The sequence below is a fragment of the Ostrinia nubilalis genome, chromosome 8, assembly GCF_963855985.1.
Source record: "Ostrinia nubilalis chromosome 8, ilOstNubi1.1, whole genome shotgun sequence".
Classification (NCBI taxonomy): domain Eukaryota; kingdom Metazoa; phylum Arthropoda; class Insecta; order Lepidoptera; family Crambidae; genus Ostrinia; species Ostrinia nubilalis.
Genome location: NC_087095.1, coordinates 7,722,743 through 7,742,273, shown reverse-complemented (window position 1 = coordinate 7,742,273; position 19,531 = coordinate 7,722,743). Strand labels below are relative to the sequence as shown.

The following is a 19,531-nucleotide window of genomic DNA, read 5'->3' as shown; positions in this document are numbered from 1 at the left end:
GACCAAATTCCGTCTTTTTAAATCTTAGTAAGACCAGTTTCAATATTTGAACAAAATTTTGTATCAAAAACATTAACTATAACCACAATGTAACTAGCTAATCAGCAATTAAGCTAAATTGGTCAGTCAAAACGACTTTACTGCCATTGTCAACTGGATGGGTGACATTAAATAAATATACACCAGATGGTAATTTAATATCAATAGCGACAAAACATTATTTCATATTGATATCAGTGGCAGTTCTGGTATAATCTTTTTGTCTTTTATTTCTGGCTAATGATTTATAAGAAAATAATACTAAAACCCGTCATTGACCTTGAAATCGTTTAAACAAATCTACAAGAAACAAATTATTTGGTTATTTATTTTGCTCAAAATATTCAGTGTCACTTGTTTCAGTGTCGCATATATTTTAACTGCCTATAGAATGATCACACTGGTCATTGATACCAAAGTGCCCTCTACCTGAGCGTCATTTTATTGCTCATTGCCGGTTAACAAGCTAACAATTAAAAACGTTAAGTTAACCCTAAAGTGAAATCTACCTGCCATGCCAGTACCTTGAAAAAGTGTGACGTCACTGTATCCTACACTTTGCCTAATGATTACCTTTACTCGTACTTTAGAAAGTAAAATTAGGGAATGTTTACATTCAAAGAGAGACACACGGGCTGGATCCGTCTTGTAGTGTAAAGATTTATTCTCGCACGAAGTTTCCTTTGATTTTAAACCTTACTTAGTAAGGTTAATTTTGTTTATAGGCTTGGTTGTGATAATGACCTACATTATAAGGTCATGGGATATTATCAGTGTAACAATTCCTTCTTCGGTGATATAATATTTATTTGACGTTAAGGTGTGTAATTTGGGTGATGATTTATTATTTGGTTGTTATCCCAGAAAGATTTCATTATTTCTCGAAGTTAGTCTACGGAGAAATTCCTACCTGGTTAATTTCAGGAATATTCAAAACTGCAACTATTAGTCCCTATCACCCTTCCTTTCGCATCCAAACTATCCTGGCATCCATGCTTAGAGCTGCGTCCGTATTTTATCAAGTGGTATTTTGCTAATTCGAACTTGCAATAACAAGTACCGTCGACTCCAGCCTGTCTACCTGAGTGAAGGACTGGACTGGTGAAGGGTCCGTTCCTTATCTCTGCAACAATAGACATTCCAGACCAGTTGTGGGATTATCGTGTTAATTTTGGAAAAGTACAACGTGATCTTCAAATGAACCGACGGCATTCGAGACTGGAAGACTTAAAGAGACGACACAAACAAAAGAAGCTTGAAAAACATTTGTTATGAAATGAATAATTTGCACCTGAATCATAAATTAAATACTCTTATCTCCAACTGCAGATAAATATTTTTAAATATTATGTACTTAGTACCAACAAGTGTTTCTTCTGCTAAGTCATTACGACTTGTGGAGAATATCGTAAAATTCTGCGTTATTATCGTTAAATAACTTCTTTGAATAACCAATGATTTATAACCAGTAGTATAACATCCGGAAAAGGAAGGTTTCCAATATAAAATAAGATGTTACAGTCATTGCGGACATCGTTGAGTAATGCTACCTCTTGCCTTTTTAATCCAGTAGCTCAAGGAAATATTCATAAAAGTGTTATTTTTAAAACAATGCAAAGTAATTTATTATAATAATAATTTGCTAACTACGAGTAGTTACTGGGTGTAATAATCAATGTTTGTGTTATCTACAGAATCTAACAATGCAGTGCTAATAAATTGAAATATATTTGTCGAACACAAGTTAAAGTCCTAAACAAGCTTGTAAAATAAACCTGAAAACAAGGGCGATTTATATGTAGTTCCTTTACCCGTGAGCACATTCTATTTAGAAGTGCTACAGATCCGCTGAAGTGTAAGTTGTTGTTATAAAACTGTAAAAATAAAATATACAAAAACAAGTAGTTTATACGCGGAAGATATTACAATCAAACTAAACGAGGAGATTCGATAACAATAGACTAGGAAATTGACTTTCTCGAGTGAAAATGAAAGAAAGGCCAACAGGCATTTTTCGTCAGCGCACACGCGCGGCCGGTGGAAAGTCGGGAAAGCGGCGCGGGCGCCGGCGCTCGTCCGTCCGCGTTCCGACGCGCCACGACCGCCCTCGGGCCCATTCATAAAAATATTAATAACCCACCGCCTTGCTGACGCTGCGTCTGTCACCAGGCTTTTATGGGGACAGTTTATAGGTTGACACGTAACTTTCGAAGGTTTTTCTGCGTAATGGTATACTATGGCTGAGTTGCACCACCTAACTTTAAACCGGTGTTTTTTGTATGGAGTTTGACAGATTTTCTACGTTTGTTAAAGTCAAAGTAAGATGGTGCAGCAACCCAGCCTAAGTAGTGCTTAATGGTTACTTAATAAGTAAGAAGATATTTAATGGATTCATTCATTCTTTTGTTAAAACCAAATATGTATACTTCAATTTATTGAAATATGTACATCAGTTAATAATTTACAGTGTCATTTAGGTACTAGAAAACATCTGCAAACGTTACTGTGGTAAAAATATGATTTTTTATTACTTTGTCTACCTGGCTCTATCTGCCTTAAACCTAAAATTACTGTGGATATTTGCCTAAAATTACTGTATAAAGATAATAAAGTGGATGGTAGACCAGCACAATTGTTAGACTTAAACAAAACAATTTATGACGTCTCCAACCGCTTACCTGATAAGGCTGACGGTTTACTCGTCGTCTTCAACGTGGTATTAATTTTATTGTATTGGTCTCCACAACTTTTTTTATTTTATGACATCACGAGCGGACTATCCCACAGTGATAATTAGAAACTGTGCTATTTTTCTCAGTTTGCTTAAGAATTTGAGGGCTTGAGTTAACTCGGTTGTTCGACAAATTATATTAATGCATTTTATGTCAAGGCAGCCATAGCTGTTGAAATCTCATATCCATGTTCTTATAGTCCACCACACGGTAGAAAAGGAAAAGAAGCTGAAAAAAGCCAATTGCCAATTCAGAATAAATATTCATATAAGTAAAATTTCAGGCACTATTTATAGATGTGACTATGACACTATGTATTTAATATTTTGTGGAAAATTTGATAATCCTTAAGCCAAGGTTACCTTCGATTTTAGAATTACTTTGTGATAGCAAATGATGCGCGTTTCGTGATACAAAAAAGAAAGTAGGTACTTTAAGATTCTTAATGTACCGATTAGAACGTGTAAATACTCGCTGTCGTCACGCTAAAATCTTATCTGGTAGATAACGCGTTGCTGAATCTCTGTGATAAATTCATTGAGTTATGAACGTCGAGCACGTACGTCCTTGTCCCTTGTATTGTAGTTCTAAATATGAATTTCTAACACGTGATAATAATGAAATTATTTTAAAAGATTTTCCGATAATGTGGCTTCTTGGACTCCGATTGACGTGTCTTATTCGTTTCTTAGTGATTGCTTCAGAAATGAGATTCAAGGTATTTTATTACCTACTAACTGACCCGACAGACGTCGTATTATCAAACAAATTCAATAAAAAATATGCCAGATTTATCCAGCAGATGTATTAAAATCTCATTGACTGAATGGTGTAACGAGGAAGTTATCTAGTCCTACTAAATCAGGAATTGCCTTGATATATTTACATATCCACGAGCCAGATGCTTACATAGAAATCTTCACGGGATCCAGTTACACGATCCAGCTAAAGGTCACATGTAATCGTACCCGTACCGTTTCTAGTCAGTTGCCGTTCAACAATAGCTCATCATCAAAGCGTTGAAAACGTAGAATTAAAAAGTAAGTTTTTCCTCGTCTGTTGACAAGTGTTATAAATCACTGTTGCTGTGTTTATTTTACGATCCGGCTATAATCGTCAACTTGGCGGTTTTGCAACGCTACGGCTGCGCGCGCGCCCCAAACCCAGTGCGCGTTGGTAGGGCTCGCACAATAAACCCCTTAGTGGAAGAATTGATGGATGACATGTAAAACCAGTTTTAAAACTATTTAGTGCCTACGTACAGTTCATTCTAGTAATTAAATAAATGTGATGATTGTTACTTATAGGAAATACACATCTTAATCGTCAAATGGGTTGTGAAGGCAATAAAACTTGAAAATAAAGTTGTTTTAGAAATACATTCTTTATTATTCATAGTATTTCATAATGAGGCTAAATGTTAAAAAGTCGGGAAATTCTTAGATAAACAACAAAGTCATCGGCCGCAGGCGAAATAGAAATATACAACAGTCGTTGATAAATCAAAATGTTAACAAATACAATGAATAAATAATACGCTTTACAAATTTGTCCAAATGTGAAGTGGTCCACAAATGAAACAAATAATTTATCACATTTTAATCGACTTTTTTTTTATTTCAATCTTGAGAATTTTTAAAGTAAAACAGTTTAAAATGTGAGTCGACCTTATTTTAATTACAGTTGAAACATGTTGCAGCAACCCTGCGCAAGAGTCGTATAAAGCAGATATATTCGAACATGCACATCAGCTATTTCTGTATCGCCAGTACCTCACTAGTTGCGTATATTCTATTCTTCTGACGACAGACTCCTGTTAAATGCCAGATTAACCAGAACGATGCGTCTATGCCACAATGCGCCAACTTTCATAGCATTCATTAATGTAATTATTATTATAAATACATAAAAAGTGTGTTTATAATTCCCAGTGAACAAGAATAAAAGCATACGTGAGTAAGTTTACAAAAAAAGAGTTTTCATTTCTATTATATTTTTGATGATATTATAACTTTCTTCAGTTTCTTTAAAAAAGTAACACGCAATTACTCGACTATTACTTCAAGCTACACTAACGTCACCGTGACTCAGAAATTTCAGATAGCGATGTGTTGCCGATAGCGTAAAAGATATCTCGTACGAGATAACTCGTGTAATAATTACGAGTAACTGTCACAAAATTCCGGTTTTGATGTGAAAAAAGAAACGGAAAAAAGTGTTAAACTGTTTAACATTTTCGGGTTTTCCGTAAGCGTTGGTTAATTTTCAAAGCTCTAGAGATTTAACCTAATAAGATAAAACCTTACAATAGTTTAAATGATGTTGTTTCTAGTGACCTCTTAAAAAGTGGCTAGTATGTAACTAGTAGGTACTACTATGAATGAACTTGTCTCATGATGCTAAAATGATTCTGTTGAGCACAAAGCTTAAGTTGAAGGGCTAAAGGGTCAAGGAATGCTTAATTAATTCATGAGTAATAATTCTATGACAAACTAAACGCAGGTAGAGTCGCGGGCATATGCTTTAACTACTAGCCTATAAAAATGTCCTATTGTTCCACTGAACATAGTCACGAGCTACTAATCCAGCATGTAGGTGTTTATCCGTCAAGCATTGCTTATAGAGTTCAAGGTAGAGTTCAAATATGGAAATTGTTCGTAACGCGATTGCTTCGATAGTTTCTACCCAAATCGGTGTGCCTAGCAACGATCGCACACGGAACTTATAACATTCGGATTGTTAAATTGTTAGAGCGGGCGTAAGTGGCACATAATGCAGTGTGGCAAGAGAGCATGTCGGCGTGGCGAGCGGTTACATGCACCTCCCTTATGCGCCGGCGCAAACCTGTATCGCGATCCGCTCGGGAAATATGTCGTCGGTCGCGCGTGCCGGCCAGCCTGTTTCCTTCACTGTTCATTACAGTCGAGTATTTACATTTTTTCGCAATATATTTGTATGTCGATTGACTATTTTGGCGTACGTGTATTAGTGTATTGATCTTATCTACTTGGTTACACGATAAACGTTGGAATTCGAGGTTTGGACTTTGCTTTCTTTCAGTGCTGATGTTGTCTCTGTCTGTAAGTCGATAAATAAATAAGTTTACAAATTGATTATTTCATGCGTTAAATCTCTTGTTAACCGTTCCGATATTGATTGAGTACCAATCGGCTGTAGATAGCGCATTCCGCCTCTGCCCGGCGCTTGCGCCCGAGTGCGCGTGACGCGGACGTGAAACGTGTCTATATTTATTATTTACAGCCGCGATGATTTCCATTCTTCGCGCTCGATGTCGCGCCTGCCGATGAGAAAGCCAGACAGAACATGAAAACAACATTCTTTGCTGTCTAAATCGTTTAGTTCTTTTTAATTTAATACAAATTCAACATTAATTTATACATGTAAATATTTTACACGAACGAATACCTCTAGCAATTTACTGACAATGTCAATCATAAAGTTTTTGCCGCAATCACACGCTGTACGCGTAGTTAACGTGCATGGGTTTCTTATCGCGTTTACGTCAATTTTGTTATTGCACAATATTAATGAGAGAAAACATTGCACATGTAACACAAAAAATGAAATTATTGCATACCTATATGCGTTTAAAAAGAATATTTTCACCGAACGTGTCATTTAAATCAAACTCACTCGGCAAATAAGCGGCGTGAATAATTTAATTGCGGCTCAAGAGGTAAAGAGAAACGATGCGCGCGAAGGGTTAAGTATTTTACGAAAATAAAGGCTACAGAACGGGCACAATGACTCAGATGGAATTCAGTGTTGCCCGCCATACCGAGCTTCGTCGGAATCAGAAATACAATCCTAATTATAATCGTACGCATCCGTCCAGCACCTCAATCGCTGCTAACGCGAACGCCGCCACTGAACCGCACCGAAACTCTTTCAAATATCACCCGCGGCCGAGACGCTAGCACGTCAAGCATGTAGACACAAATACAAGTCTGCGTCTCTAACCATAAATTACTGTCTTCAACGACAATAGCCTTCGTGTTGTCGAAACTCGTCAACAACAGTTAAAGCCATCCGAAATTGCGTTATTAGTATCAAATACACAATTGTTTACAAAACTTTTCCTGTTGAATTGTGATCCGATTTAGAACCAGTGTTTATCTGTGGCCTTCACGTTTAATTTTGTGATATCGCAGTTTCAAAACATTTTAACTTTTTAACATACAGTAACTATTTGTAATTGAATTTTAAACTTGTTTTCCGTCGATAGAGTTTACCCCAGTACAGTATTTAGTTATTTACCTTATTATCCGTCACAAGTTTTTTTTTAAATTTCATCCTAATTGTCTGATAATCATCTGTTGTCGTGTCTTGACCGCACACTAAAATTCCATCTGCGTTTCGGCTGTGTGTACACGGGAGCGATGCCGCATTGCGGCGGGCGGGCGGCACATACGGCTCCTGCCCTTAGCGGCCAGGCGTCTTCGAGAGTTCAGGACTCTTCGCTGCTAACTTTGTTCGCGACCTCGCAAACATTGTAAACAAACAAATGAATGAACGTAACTCGTATTCTTATTTACATTTGTTTTTAAAGTTACATCCCAGGTGTAAAAACAAATCATTCAAGTTTTACTACAAAAACTTATCAAATAATCTTACACGTTGGTAACGATTAAACTACCTAAGTAAAATCTACTTAAATGTGATTACTGATTATACAAAGCATTCAGTATCAAATTATTTATCCAATAAATGTGTGCGGTTTATTGTTCGCTACAAAGGTGCAAGTTATTTTCCGTTACTAATTTTCCTCGTGAAACTCAAAAGCATTTCAGAAAAAATAAGTTATTTCCTGAAAATAATTATGTTGTTACTTATTTGCCCGCATTGTTATCTTCTCCGTTGCATAATTATTTTATCTGGAAATATTTTTATTAAGTACCACTTTTTAGAATTAAATACTTCTTGCTTACTACATTCAGGTACCTTAGTATTGTTGAAATAGTGATTAGTTTATTTATTTACAGTAACAACACGGAAACGTTTTTTCTTTAACATTCAGTTTCGGGAGACGTGTAAGTACCGAGATTGTAATACATTAGCTCCGCGTTGATTTACACGCGGTGCGTGGGCGCATCTATTCATAGCAATGCACTAAATATAGTGCCCGATTCCCTATTATTCCGCCACTGAGTCAGTATGAACGGTTCCGCTTTCCAAAGTGGATCTATGTCTACGGCTTTCAGTATTTTAATATCCTAGATTAAATATTGTTTTCCTAGAAATTTTATACGATCTATTCCGATAGATCTACTGGTCAACTGTTCTGAATGTCTTTCCGTAATTAAGATTTGCCTGTTTAAATATTGTTTGCATGGATTATTTTGTCCTTAAATGGCAAAATTGATTATGATTATAAACAAAAAATATTTTTATTTAGATATTTATTTTGATTTGCGATTTCGAAATAAAAGGACAATGTTCGTTCTCCATACATTGTTCGCCGTTAGATCAACAGTGCCGAAAAAATACTTTCTAGGTTCTAAATGACACAAATCTTTATGTAAGAACAATTATTCCTGGCGGACCAATTCTATAAACTTATTGATAGCAATATTGTTATCATAACCTCTTACTTACTAGTATTGTATTATATTATTTTATGCACATCGATTTGGAAGATGTTCTGTATTGTAGTTGTCGCAGCCAAATTGTATTATAATATTGGACGGGTTCTGGAAATAGCTCGGCGTTCCACTTTTATGATTTACTTACTTACATTTTGCACGTAAATAAATAACATGAATCCTATGTTTACTTTCCACTCTTGACATTTAACACGTGACTTACCAAACTAACTATCTCCATGGTTACCGTCTTAGTCTATGCATGACTAGGGATTGAACAACTTTTAATTGAATATTATTAACAATTCTCGATAATTATTATCGATTGAAAAATATTCGGTATTTGAATCGAAAGATATATTCAATTTTATCAATATCAAAATATTCAATTTTAATAATAAAATAAATATTATTTACTACCATTTATGAAATGTTCTGAAAATTGCCTGGAGCGCTCCCCCAATCCTGGGTTTTCCCTTTCTAAGCTGAGAGGACATAATTTTGGTTCTAGCGATACATTATAAAGGTACTTAATATTTGAAATGTATTACCAATTATTATTATAAGCATTTTGAGCGAATAAAACTTTCAATTCTATTAGAACTTTAGACATTTCTCTCACTTTAAGCGGCATTGGATTTTTCATCGGATTTTGAAACTGTTACAGATATATTAAAGATGATCCCATATTGTTGTCATTGTCTATATCAGTGTTATGATCACAATTCTTTTTATTTTATTCATGACCTTCGACCAGTTGGACACATTAGATAGCTTCTTGTAGTATCGTGCAATATATTTTTAACTTTTAATTAAAATCTAGTCATACTGTAGCAATTTGGACGATTTATTTTATTTACAAGATCGGTATCTTATTGTCTATGATGACCGCAGTCAACATCACTATTACATGGATTCCTAACAATGAAGTACGGCATTGCCTTGTGCCGATTTTACATAGATTTTATCGACACAAATTATGGAACTTCATAGGATATGGAGCAGGCCACGCCCTAAAATGTCCGGATGTCGTCATAGTATTATGGAATACATATAAAAGACTTTTATTATTTCATTTTCTAATCCTCAAGTGTCCGTTACAATCTAATTAATATTTAAGTATTCAAAAAGTAAGAGATTAATTTTGATACTTTACTGCTGTGCCCAGGAATCTAAGGCGGTTTCTGACAATGTCCTTTTGCTTTAATTTTGCGTCGTTTTAAGGCAAAACTCGTCGATACTGAAATGAAGTGAGTGAAAATTATTGAATGGAAATATTCAGACACTACCAGCTACTACATTTAGACATAATTTATCTGAGAAGTATTTAATTTGGTGATTTAATGCTGGGTATTTGCGTCGTGAATATATTGCTAATTATCCTGGCGTATACTGTGATAACAAATTCAGCTTTTGTGCGCAAACGCGCACTAAACTGAGATACGCCGGTTGCTATGGAGATGTACTTAAATATTCCAAGCCAACTCATTAGTAATACAAATTAATTACTAATGCGTCATTTGGATGACCGTTAGCATTATGTGTAGGTAAAAGTAAAAATCCTTTATTTACAACTACGTCAAAGTTGAGTAGTGTTTCTACTGATGCAGATGAGTTTTATTTACTCTGCTATAAGCTTCTGGTATCCTACATGTTGTTTTCTTTGGTCTTCTTAAAAATTATCCTGAATCTCAGTTATTATCAATATAAAGGCTCTTCAATCCTGTTTTAACAAAACAAGAAAGGCCCTAACTAAACCGTCCCAAAGACAGTGGATTGGGATCGGGACTGGTACGCAAGCGCTTGCAGGTAGAGTCTCGTGCGCATACATCTGCCGCGCGCTCGCGATTCATTTCGAGTCATGAGAGATGAGAGAATTGCTCTATAAACTGTCTCTACACTTCTTAACAAAGAAGAACTAATACATTAAGAAGGACAAAAACGCTCTAATTATAATTCTCTAATGCTCGCTGACATATCGGGAATTTAAGTGGGAGAAGTTATGAGATTTCCAGAAAATTGTGAGCTCCTTCCTTTAGCGTAAATTTTCCGTCTGACGGTCTACTTGGTTCCAATATCTTAAATCACACAAACACGAGTACCTGTGGCATGGATATTGATAAGATATGAATAAATAAAAGGCAAAGAGTCGTGTGCGCGGACATCTGCTGTCTGCGTGCGCGCAATTTTACCTACCGGACACAGCTAATTATGAGGTATGACGTGAACTATCATGTCTGACAATAACTATACCTATTGACCGATATCTTCTTAACCTTAGGTTATACCTTAGGTAAATATTCTTTTGTAGAGTAATTAAATGCAAACGCACTTTGTGTCACGTGCGTAGAAATTCTTCAGCAGTAAAAAAAAGGGATTCTCTGAATAGGAACCGTTCTCACTCCGAGAATAATGAGTACATTATCCCGCATTCTTTACTTTTCTAAACTCTGCCTTCTGACAGGATTGTGGCGTTAGATCATCAAATCTCTTAACTTCAATTTCTAAATCCAATCACTCAGGGGCGATGACGCATCCGGATCGTGAAGTGGGGTGCGTATGCAAAGGCATCAGGTAGGACCGGCTCGTGCGCACACATCTGCCTCGGCCGGCGCATGAGTCATAAGATTCGCGCGGTCAATGTAACACACTCTATCATAAGACCCCTCTCAACACTTCCCCGCTGTATTTCTCGTGACTTAGACCACATCGCACATGAGTCGGGAGCGCGGCTAATTATAATCGACTAAACATCATCGAGAGCTCGTAACTTAGGGTTGCGCCTCCGCTATGTATTTTTAAATGCGTTTTTTCTGATCACTTCCTACTCGGGTCCGGATTTAGATAATAGGCTTCCTCGTTTACAGTGTACGATTGGTTTCTTGATAGCGTATCTGAAAGATTGCGCTGATTATTCATTATCCATTTCAAATTAAGATTGATTTACATGCTCCAAACCAATTTTTTTTTCAAGTAGGTATTCTTTATACATGTATTCTGGTAATTGATCATCATCATCTGCGTTTCTACCAGCCCTAAATTGGCGCACATTGGCTTGTCTGGGCGCGCGGTCGTATCTTAACTCACCTCGCAGCACCTTGTTGTCAACCTGACGATTGCACATTTGCGTAATTTTATGGCTAAAAATACAAAACGGACGTTAATGTTCCTTTATCCATTTGTCGCGATCACCTTGACTATACCACTAGTTATTTGATAGTCGTTCTGTAAGCTCATTATCTAATTGTGTACACGTAGCCACGAATGTTGGAACAAAATCATATTGTGTCATAATAAGTGATCTACCTACTCATGCTCTATTTATTCAATTCGTCTTGGGCTCCTGCCAGATATTCTAAATACCATACGTGGTCTCATTCGAATTTGTTTGTAATAAAATTACACCGGGCATCTTCAAAGAAAGGTGCAAGCAGAGTGAAGACCATAAAAAGTTGTAGCGTTTAAGTGCTGAAGTGGTTCTGATAAATAAAGCGACGCGCGATTCTATTGTTTCGCTTTTGTATGCCAAATTACGCCGGCCTTTAGAGACTGTAACATTGGTGTTTACTTACAGGTAGCGACGGTGTTTATTGCCTTTGAAAATATTCACAATGATACCTTTAACTAAAATTGCTCAGAATTATCAACAGCAATCAAAATGTTGTGTGAAACGAAAAAGTCCGGTCGAAACGAGCAGCAAACGGTCACCGCGGAGATTATCCGGCACCAAACGAACGCGATTTCTTTAATCTGTCGCGCGTTTCCTTGTAAATCTTAATTCGTGTGTTCCTTTACAGTAATTCCAGTGCGAGGGCACGGCCATACATTTTTCTCTGGAAACGTATCACCTTGTCGCTGGGTAGCTGCTTACGTACAATTAAAAAGCGAAAAGAACGTGGATTCCGCGGCGATTTCGAGAAATATCGGCGGGGTCGACGAACCACGGCGACGCATCGTGTCCGCGCCTCGTCGCTCGATTTTTTTAAAATATTTGTAATAATCGGACAATTTCAGAAGACATCTTTCTCTTGTATGCTAATCGTTTGCTTCAGGTGTATAACTGTGAAACTTTCCTTTCCGTCCCGTCTCTGTAATAAATAAAATTTACCACGCGAAATTACGGAAACCAGCAACCAACTCTAAATTACTGTTGACTACAATAGTTTCACTACCTATATTCAATGATAAAAATAATTATTTTAGCAAAATAACAAATTAGAAAGTAACAGTAAACAAGTTGAAATAAAACATTTCATTCATTGAATAAGGCGAGGCTTCCGAGTAATGTTACAAGAAATAAACTGTGTTTGCATACTTTACTTGCATTTAGTCTGTAGAGTAATAGACAGCAAATACCTTATCCGTCGAACTCGCCAGTATAATAAGTACCATTTCAACCGGTCGTGTGCTTTATATAGAATTGAAAATAGTCAATAGCGAGTGGTTGATTAATTCAAAAATATACCCGCAGCGGTAGGTAGCCACACTTAGCTCGCACAGGTTAAAAAGTGCACACACTCGCGACTCGCGCTGCATTTCATTAGTGTAACGCTGGAGCGGCGACTGCGAACAATAAAAATATCACCGTTGAAATAAATAAAAAGAGCACCGGGCCAGCTGCGGGGGCAGGTGGAATAATTGGCAATTCTTTGTCTCAGCCATACACCAGCGACTAAACCTACAGATGCTTAAATACCTCGACACGTTGATGTCTTATTTTGTTATTTTTCAAACGTAAGTGCACGTGATGCGTGCGCTCGTGTGCGTGCCGATTAGGCTAATGTTTCAGTTTGTTACATGCATAGTTATATTAATCTGTGGAACCTCTTCAATTTTGAGATGTTTTAAAAGAAATAATTGAGTGTAGATTTAACATTTGTCGCACGTGTCATTCTGAACTTGACTGAAGGTTAAAAAGACTTATGTATATAATTTTGCTTAACTTTTCTTTGTAAAGTATGGCTCTTGATCTCAATCTTACGACAAACGAAGATCGTTTCTCCCGACTGTAGTTGGGGACATAATGTTTTCAACGGAGCTTCTACACGAAAGCTCCATACAACTGCCTCTTTGTAAGTACTTACCTACAATCCTGCATTATGTATATTGAAGAAACCAGTAAGCAGGTTTTTATTCTGACTCACAGTCTACATAAAAAATATCTTTGATTAAAACTTTAATCATCAATCCCTCAGAAACAGAAGCACATCGCTGAAGGGCGAAGTGTGTCCGTAATGTACCTACGTGGTATTTTCGTATACTAGCTTCTGCCCGCAGCTTCGCTCACGTAAATTCATAGAACTATCACGATTCAGGCTGTGCAAAAGCACTTAAAAGCACTATACGAGCTTTCAGGTCCTGTTTAACCCCTATTTATTTTTACGATTAAGGTAACCTTTTTGCTTTTCTCATATTTTCAATTTATCGCCATTCTATGGTATGATTTTAAATCATACCGTCTGAATAAATCTAATGAATGAAAGGATTGGCTCGAAATTATTTTTTAGAATTTATTCTACCAAGTATCACTGTTAAGAATTAAGATAGAAGCAACAATACTCTATTATTAGTTTAGCTAGACTAAGCGCATATTATTTGCCTATTATGTTTTTTGTTTTAGTCTTAAGATTGTAATTGAATATAATGATAGTGTTATTAGAATTCTTGTATTTACTTAATGTGAAACGTGTTTTCAATAAAGAATTAATAATTATTGCGTCAATTTGCGTTGATTGTATTCCTTTTTCTAAGTTACACGTGCATGGGTAAATCTCTATATAATAAAATTAAATATTAACGTAAAATATTTTTCTCCGTAAACAAAATTTTCACCCTACATGAAAAGCTTGACCAAGCTTTATTACAATTCATGCCGGAGAAGTAAAAGCTTGAGGAAATTTTGCACCAAGCATTTAAGCTAAAAATACGTTACAATGTTATGTTTTTCAAAGACAAAAGTAATTTAGCTGGAATTGAGTTCTGGTACATACAAAATATTAATTTTATCATTATTTTAATTTAATTCAATGACTTTTATTACATTGAGGAAACCGCCAAACTTTGAGAGTGGTATTGTAAGCCTGTAAGTAAGTTCTCAAAAACTTTTAAGGGCCTATTGGAAGCAGTTCCACTAACTTCAGGCATTGCGTACAAACAAAACCTGTTAAGCTAACGGAGAGATTTCCGCGTCAACAAACAATCATTGTATCACTACATTTCGATTGTCAACGCGAGTGAAATTCCGGAAGACAGGAATGTGGGTGAGGTAATTCGGTCTTTGCACATGCGCCGTACTGGTGCCGCGATTTCTGTTCCAACCCGGCCGAATGCCGGAGTGTGGCGCTTCGCACTGATCGTTTACCATGTTTTTATCTGCAACTTGGGTGGATATTAACCTCATTGTGCGAGTAAGGTACGTTCGGCCACGCTCAAATGCATAACCGTATGTCTACCCGCGTCTTATCCCATCGCCATAGAGCTTAAACTTGAATGCCTCGCAGTGGATATGGTCGGGTATACTAGCGCAACCCGGTCACTTAGCTACTACGCGTATTATCTACATTTGCATAGTGCGGACAAGTAGCGGTGTCGACTTACGCGCCACTGCCGCGTGTAATGCCTCCAACTGCATCAAAAGTAGATCACAGTTCTACTTCAAAACTAAATAAATTTTCTATTCTGCATATCATGTAAATCCGTCATTAACTTGTTTATGAGGCTGCACCGTTCTGTCGTGGAATCACATTAAATAAAGTAGAGCTTCGCATCTGTAGTCGGAACTGCCTCGGGTGCTAAGGGTAAAGATGTCACTGCCAAGAGAGGCTATTTTCCACCTCATTTTTACTCATCATCATTTCTAATTGTTCAATTAGAAAATGTAACAATTAAGCGCATAACGTCAATTTTAAAATAAATCTCTTAGAAACAACTAGAAGTCTACAATATCCCTCTAGAAGTCCATGAAAACTAAGAACCACCACCTTTTTACCAAAATGACCTTTCGCAAATATCATCACCAAGATACCATCTAATTGAAGCCCTTTATCTGTGATGCTGTAACTACTAAGTTATAAGTAGTAAATCCGGTGAAGTCCCAAACATAGTAAAGTTATTATGAACAGTGTTGTAATAATTAGGAATTCCCTCATCATTACAACAGCTACTATTCTAACCGCGAGTTTATGTCGGTGCTCATTGACGTAAGTGTAAATGGAATTTATCAGTTAAATGAGAGTTCGAGTACGTAGAATATTAAACGAAATTGGAAATAACGTCAATGGGTTTTGAAGCAAATACTTAATTACTTAGTAGGTACATATTTGTGCGCAAGTTTTAGTGTTATCTCTTATTTTGAACATTTTACCTTAATTAAATTTAGAATTGATTCGCAAAACGGAATAGTATCTAAAATTGTAAGTATGTAGTAGCACAGAATAGATAAATACTTAGTGGTAGTATGTAGTTGACTTTATATGGAAAGAAGAAGAAGAAACATCGTAAGAGACGCGAAGAAGACGAAATCGTTTTGGACATGTATTGGAAATACTTAAATATTACGTATGTTAATGTAAGTAAAGCAAGATAAACTAACGATTTAACTCGGTTTCATTAGCATATTTGATGAGAATCCAGCTCGAGAACAATATCGGAAGCGCTACAGCGTACTTCGCGCGACATTGAGCAAACACGCAATCACAACAATAGTTATGAATGAATGTCGTTCGCATTACATACCCGGATAACGATGTTTGTCCGTCATCGCGGATCACTGACGCGGGTTGGCTCTTTGTACTTATATTGTAATAATATAACTTCTAATGAGTGCTAACATAAGCATAGTAACCGTAGTAACATGGATACTAGAGTTGTATCTTCAGAATAGAAGCCTTCAGAAAAAAGGAAAATTCAAAAGTCTTGTTATTATTATTTTATTTTGAAGTATTTTTTTTACTACAAGTCCACAATGTAGAGCCCGTGGACAGTTCAATGAAAATGAATGAAAACCAAGATTTTTGTGGTCACATAGAAAAGAAAAATCTGTAATTTTGGCAAAAAAAACTTTTTGAACTTGGATTAGCTAGACCTTTACAAGTTTTGATGTGCCATAGTTCGTACTTAATTTTCGTAGATAAAGATGTGTGCTGAATAAAAGCTGTGCTTTCTGTGTCTAGTTGCATTTCCTATACTCTTCATTTCTCATTTTTACGACCCGTTTATCATTTTATAAGTTAGTCACCATTTCAGCCTTCGATTTACACATGTTTACATTTTAGTCTATTGAAATCGGCTCTATTCTTCCTGACTATAAAAACAAATTGTATAAAACACTTACAATATCCTTGATTCAATTCACTTGTTTAAAATCCAGGAAACTCTTAAGACAATACAAGCAAAATACGCCAAATCAATCAACTGCCTACGAAACAAGTAAACTGCGCGGTAGTTTTACCTGCTACATACATTGATTGAACATGTTACCTTGAATTTTAATCGTGTTGATTGTCGCTACTAAATCTCCTGAAAAATACTGTATTTGTGTTTATGGTATTTGTATTATGCTATGAATTCTATGAATGAAATTAACTTGGTGTTGCAGAGTGGGGTAAATACGGAATTTATACCTTAATTCTTTAGAAATTTCCTTAAATGTAAACAAACACTTCTGCACACAATTACACCATAATCACTTACGTGTTCATAATATCATACACATTATTTCACAAGCCCATGAAACCAACTTTATTCTGACGATTATACAAGTTTGGAATCAATCTTTAAGCAAATTATTTTAGCAAAATATGTGAACGATGAAAATTTGTGAGACTTGTCAAATTGACTTGAAGTTTAAAATTATGTGTTATCTCCATGTTGTCTCTGACACATCAGTGTTGTAACCTGTAAGTCATAGACAATAATCGGTAAATTTAATCGATTTTATTTCAATTATTCAATCATTTTTATTACTGATTGCATTTAAATAGATTTAAATAGGGTCTTAATCAACAATGCATTTTTTCTTCATTGAATGTACTACTAATTGTTTAATGCATTGCTTTATAAAGCATTATAAATTATTTCTATAGGTACGTAAGTACTACAATAATTTCAATCCGCGATTAACGAGAGGTTTTTATCGCCTCACTAGGGCACAGATTTAAAATGTTTTAATGTCAGTTGGCCATATTTGTTTACATTTAGGGAATTTTCTAAAGAATCCGACTTTACACTCTTACTTCAGGATTTTCAAATGTTTTCAATCAGGATCCTCTCCTCTTTTATCGGCATCGTTTTGGTGTGTGAAAATGGGCGGAAATGGATGGAAAACTCTATAGGACAATATAATGATATAGACAGGCGCTAAGAAAAAGTGGCGGAAGAAATTCAGTCACCTATGTCAGCCTTAGCTTATTTAATACATCATACTCGTACATATTTTATTTTAATGTTTACGGCCGAGTATCTTCTGTCATCCATCAAAACATGTAGGTATGTAAATCTCCTAAATAATCGCATGTTTCCTATATCACTGCCGACGTACAGTAATTTTATTAAAAAGCGAATTTGTTTTTCCGATTAAAATGTTCAATATGAAATTGTGCAACAGAATATTTTTATTTTAGAAACGTTTCCTAGTATTGCTTTATTGCATGCCTGACGACTTCCATTTCTAGTATTGTTGTATCAACGTATTTTCCTAGTTTGATAATTACTTATTTAAATTGCACACAAAGTTCCTTGTTTTCATTATTATAAGTTTAATTATTATAATTGTATTCACCAAATTTTTATTCGTTTGGAATTGCTGTTAAAATATGAATTACATTTAGTTTTTTCATAGATTTTTTCTATGCTTGTGTAGACCGGTAAAGTGGTAGTGATGCTAAATATAACAAAGATGCATAATTGTCTATGTGAATTTGATGAATCATTGTGAAATAAAAAATAATATTTTATTTTTAAATATTTTCCAAGATTGTGACGCCTTACACTAATTTATTGAGGTCCATGAATTCCGTTTAAAAGGCTTTAAATAGGGTGACACACGAACCAATCACAGAGCTCTATTCAACGCTGTGCGATTTGCTGCTTCACTTAAGCAAGCATTGTTTTTGAATACGGGCGTTAATGTGGAAGTCTGTCAATATACTTTACGAATCATTAGTAGAGTCAACTATCTTTCACTTCTATATTTGTCACAAACATAGAACTTGTTTATGATAAAACTTATTAAAACCCGATTATCGCTTTTAATTCATGTTCTGGTTATCAATTGCTTGTATCGTAGTTTTAGCGAATGAAGATAATTTCGAATTCTACCTTTATAGGCGTAGTGCACACTCGCGGTCTGTCATTGTTATTGTGTGTAGTGTAAACACGGGCCGTGTCATGTGCGTCCACATTGACGTTATGCAGCCATTAAATCAACTACCCAATTATATTATAACATTCACTAATTGAATTGTTTGCGCATTCGTTAACAGTTAGGTGATAATATGGAAAATGTTTCTCTGTTCGGAACAAAAGAGCATTGATTTTGCCAATAATATCCGTTCAAGGAGCGTTGTATGTATATTGGACAAAACCTTTTAATTAATTCATGAAGCGAATACGTGACGTTTTACGCACAATATTCAGTTCTGTATATTGCTTAAGAATAAACTATATCCCCAAGAATAGGTTCCCAAAATAGCTTTTATTTAAGAGCCAATGCCAAGAATTAGGAAAGTCAATAACGTGGCATCTGAGATAGTGACAGGTATCCTAGCTGAGGTGCTCGGGTGCTCCAATGTCACCTCCATGCCCTCGCCCCATGCTGGCGCCATCGGCTACTCTGTCTGAGATCGATTGCATTTCGGAGACTAAACGTAAGGCTATGATCGGTTAAAAATGTTTGTTGATGGTGGTTCGCGTAGGTACCATGCGAAGTTGCGGGTTGAAAACCAGACAATTGTTATTTGTGATGACCACGAGGCTTGTTCGAGTCTTAAATGGCATTTTATATTTATAATAATGTATGTAATTATTTAAGTACCTACCTATTCATTTTATGTTTCTTCTATCAGCATCATAACATACTTAGTAGCTAATCTGAAACTAGATGGTTGGTGTGACGTAAGGAACAGTTTAAACATTTTTATCTGTTTTCTCCACGCTTAA

General features: G+C 35.8%; 1 protein-coding gene across 1 annotated transcript in view; it reads left to right on the top strand.

Annotated features, from left to right (window-relative positions):
- The window catches only part of LOC135073855 (uncharacterized), a 64,237-nt gene that overhangs the window by 10,126 nt on the left and 34,580 nt on the right, over window positions 1-19,531 (top strand). The window lies entirely within an intron of this gene.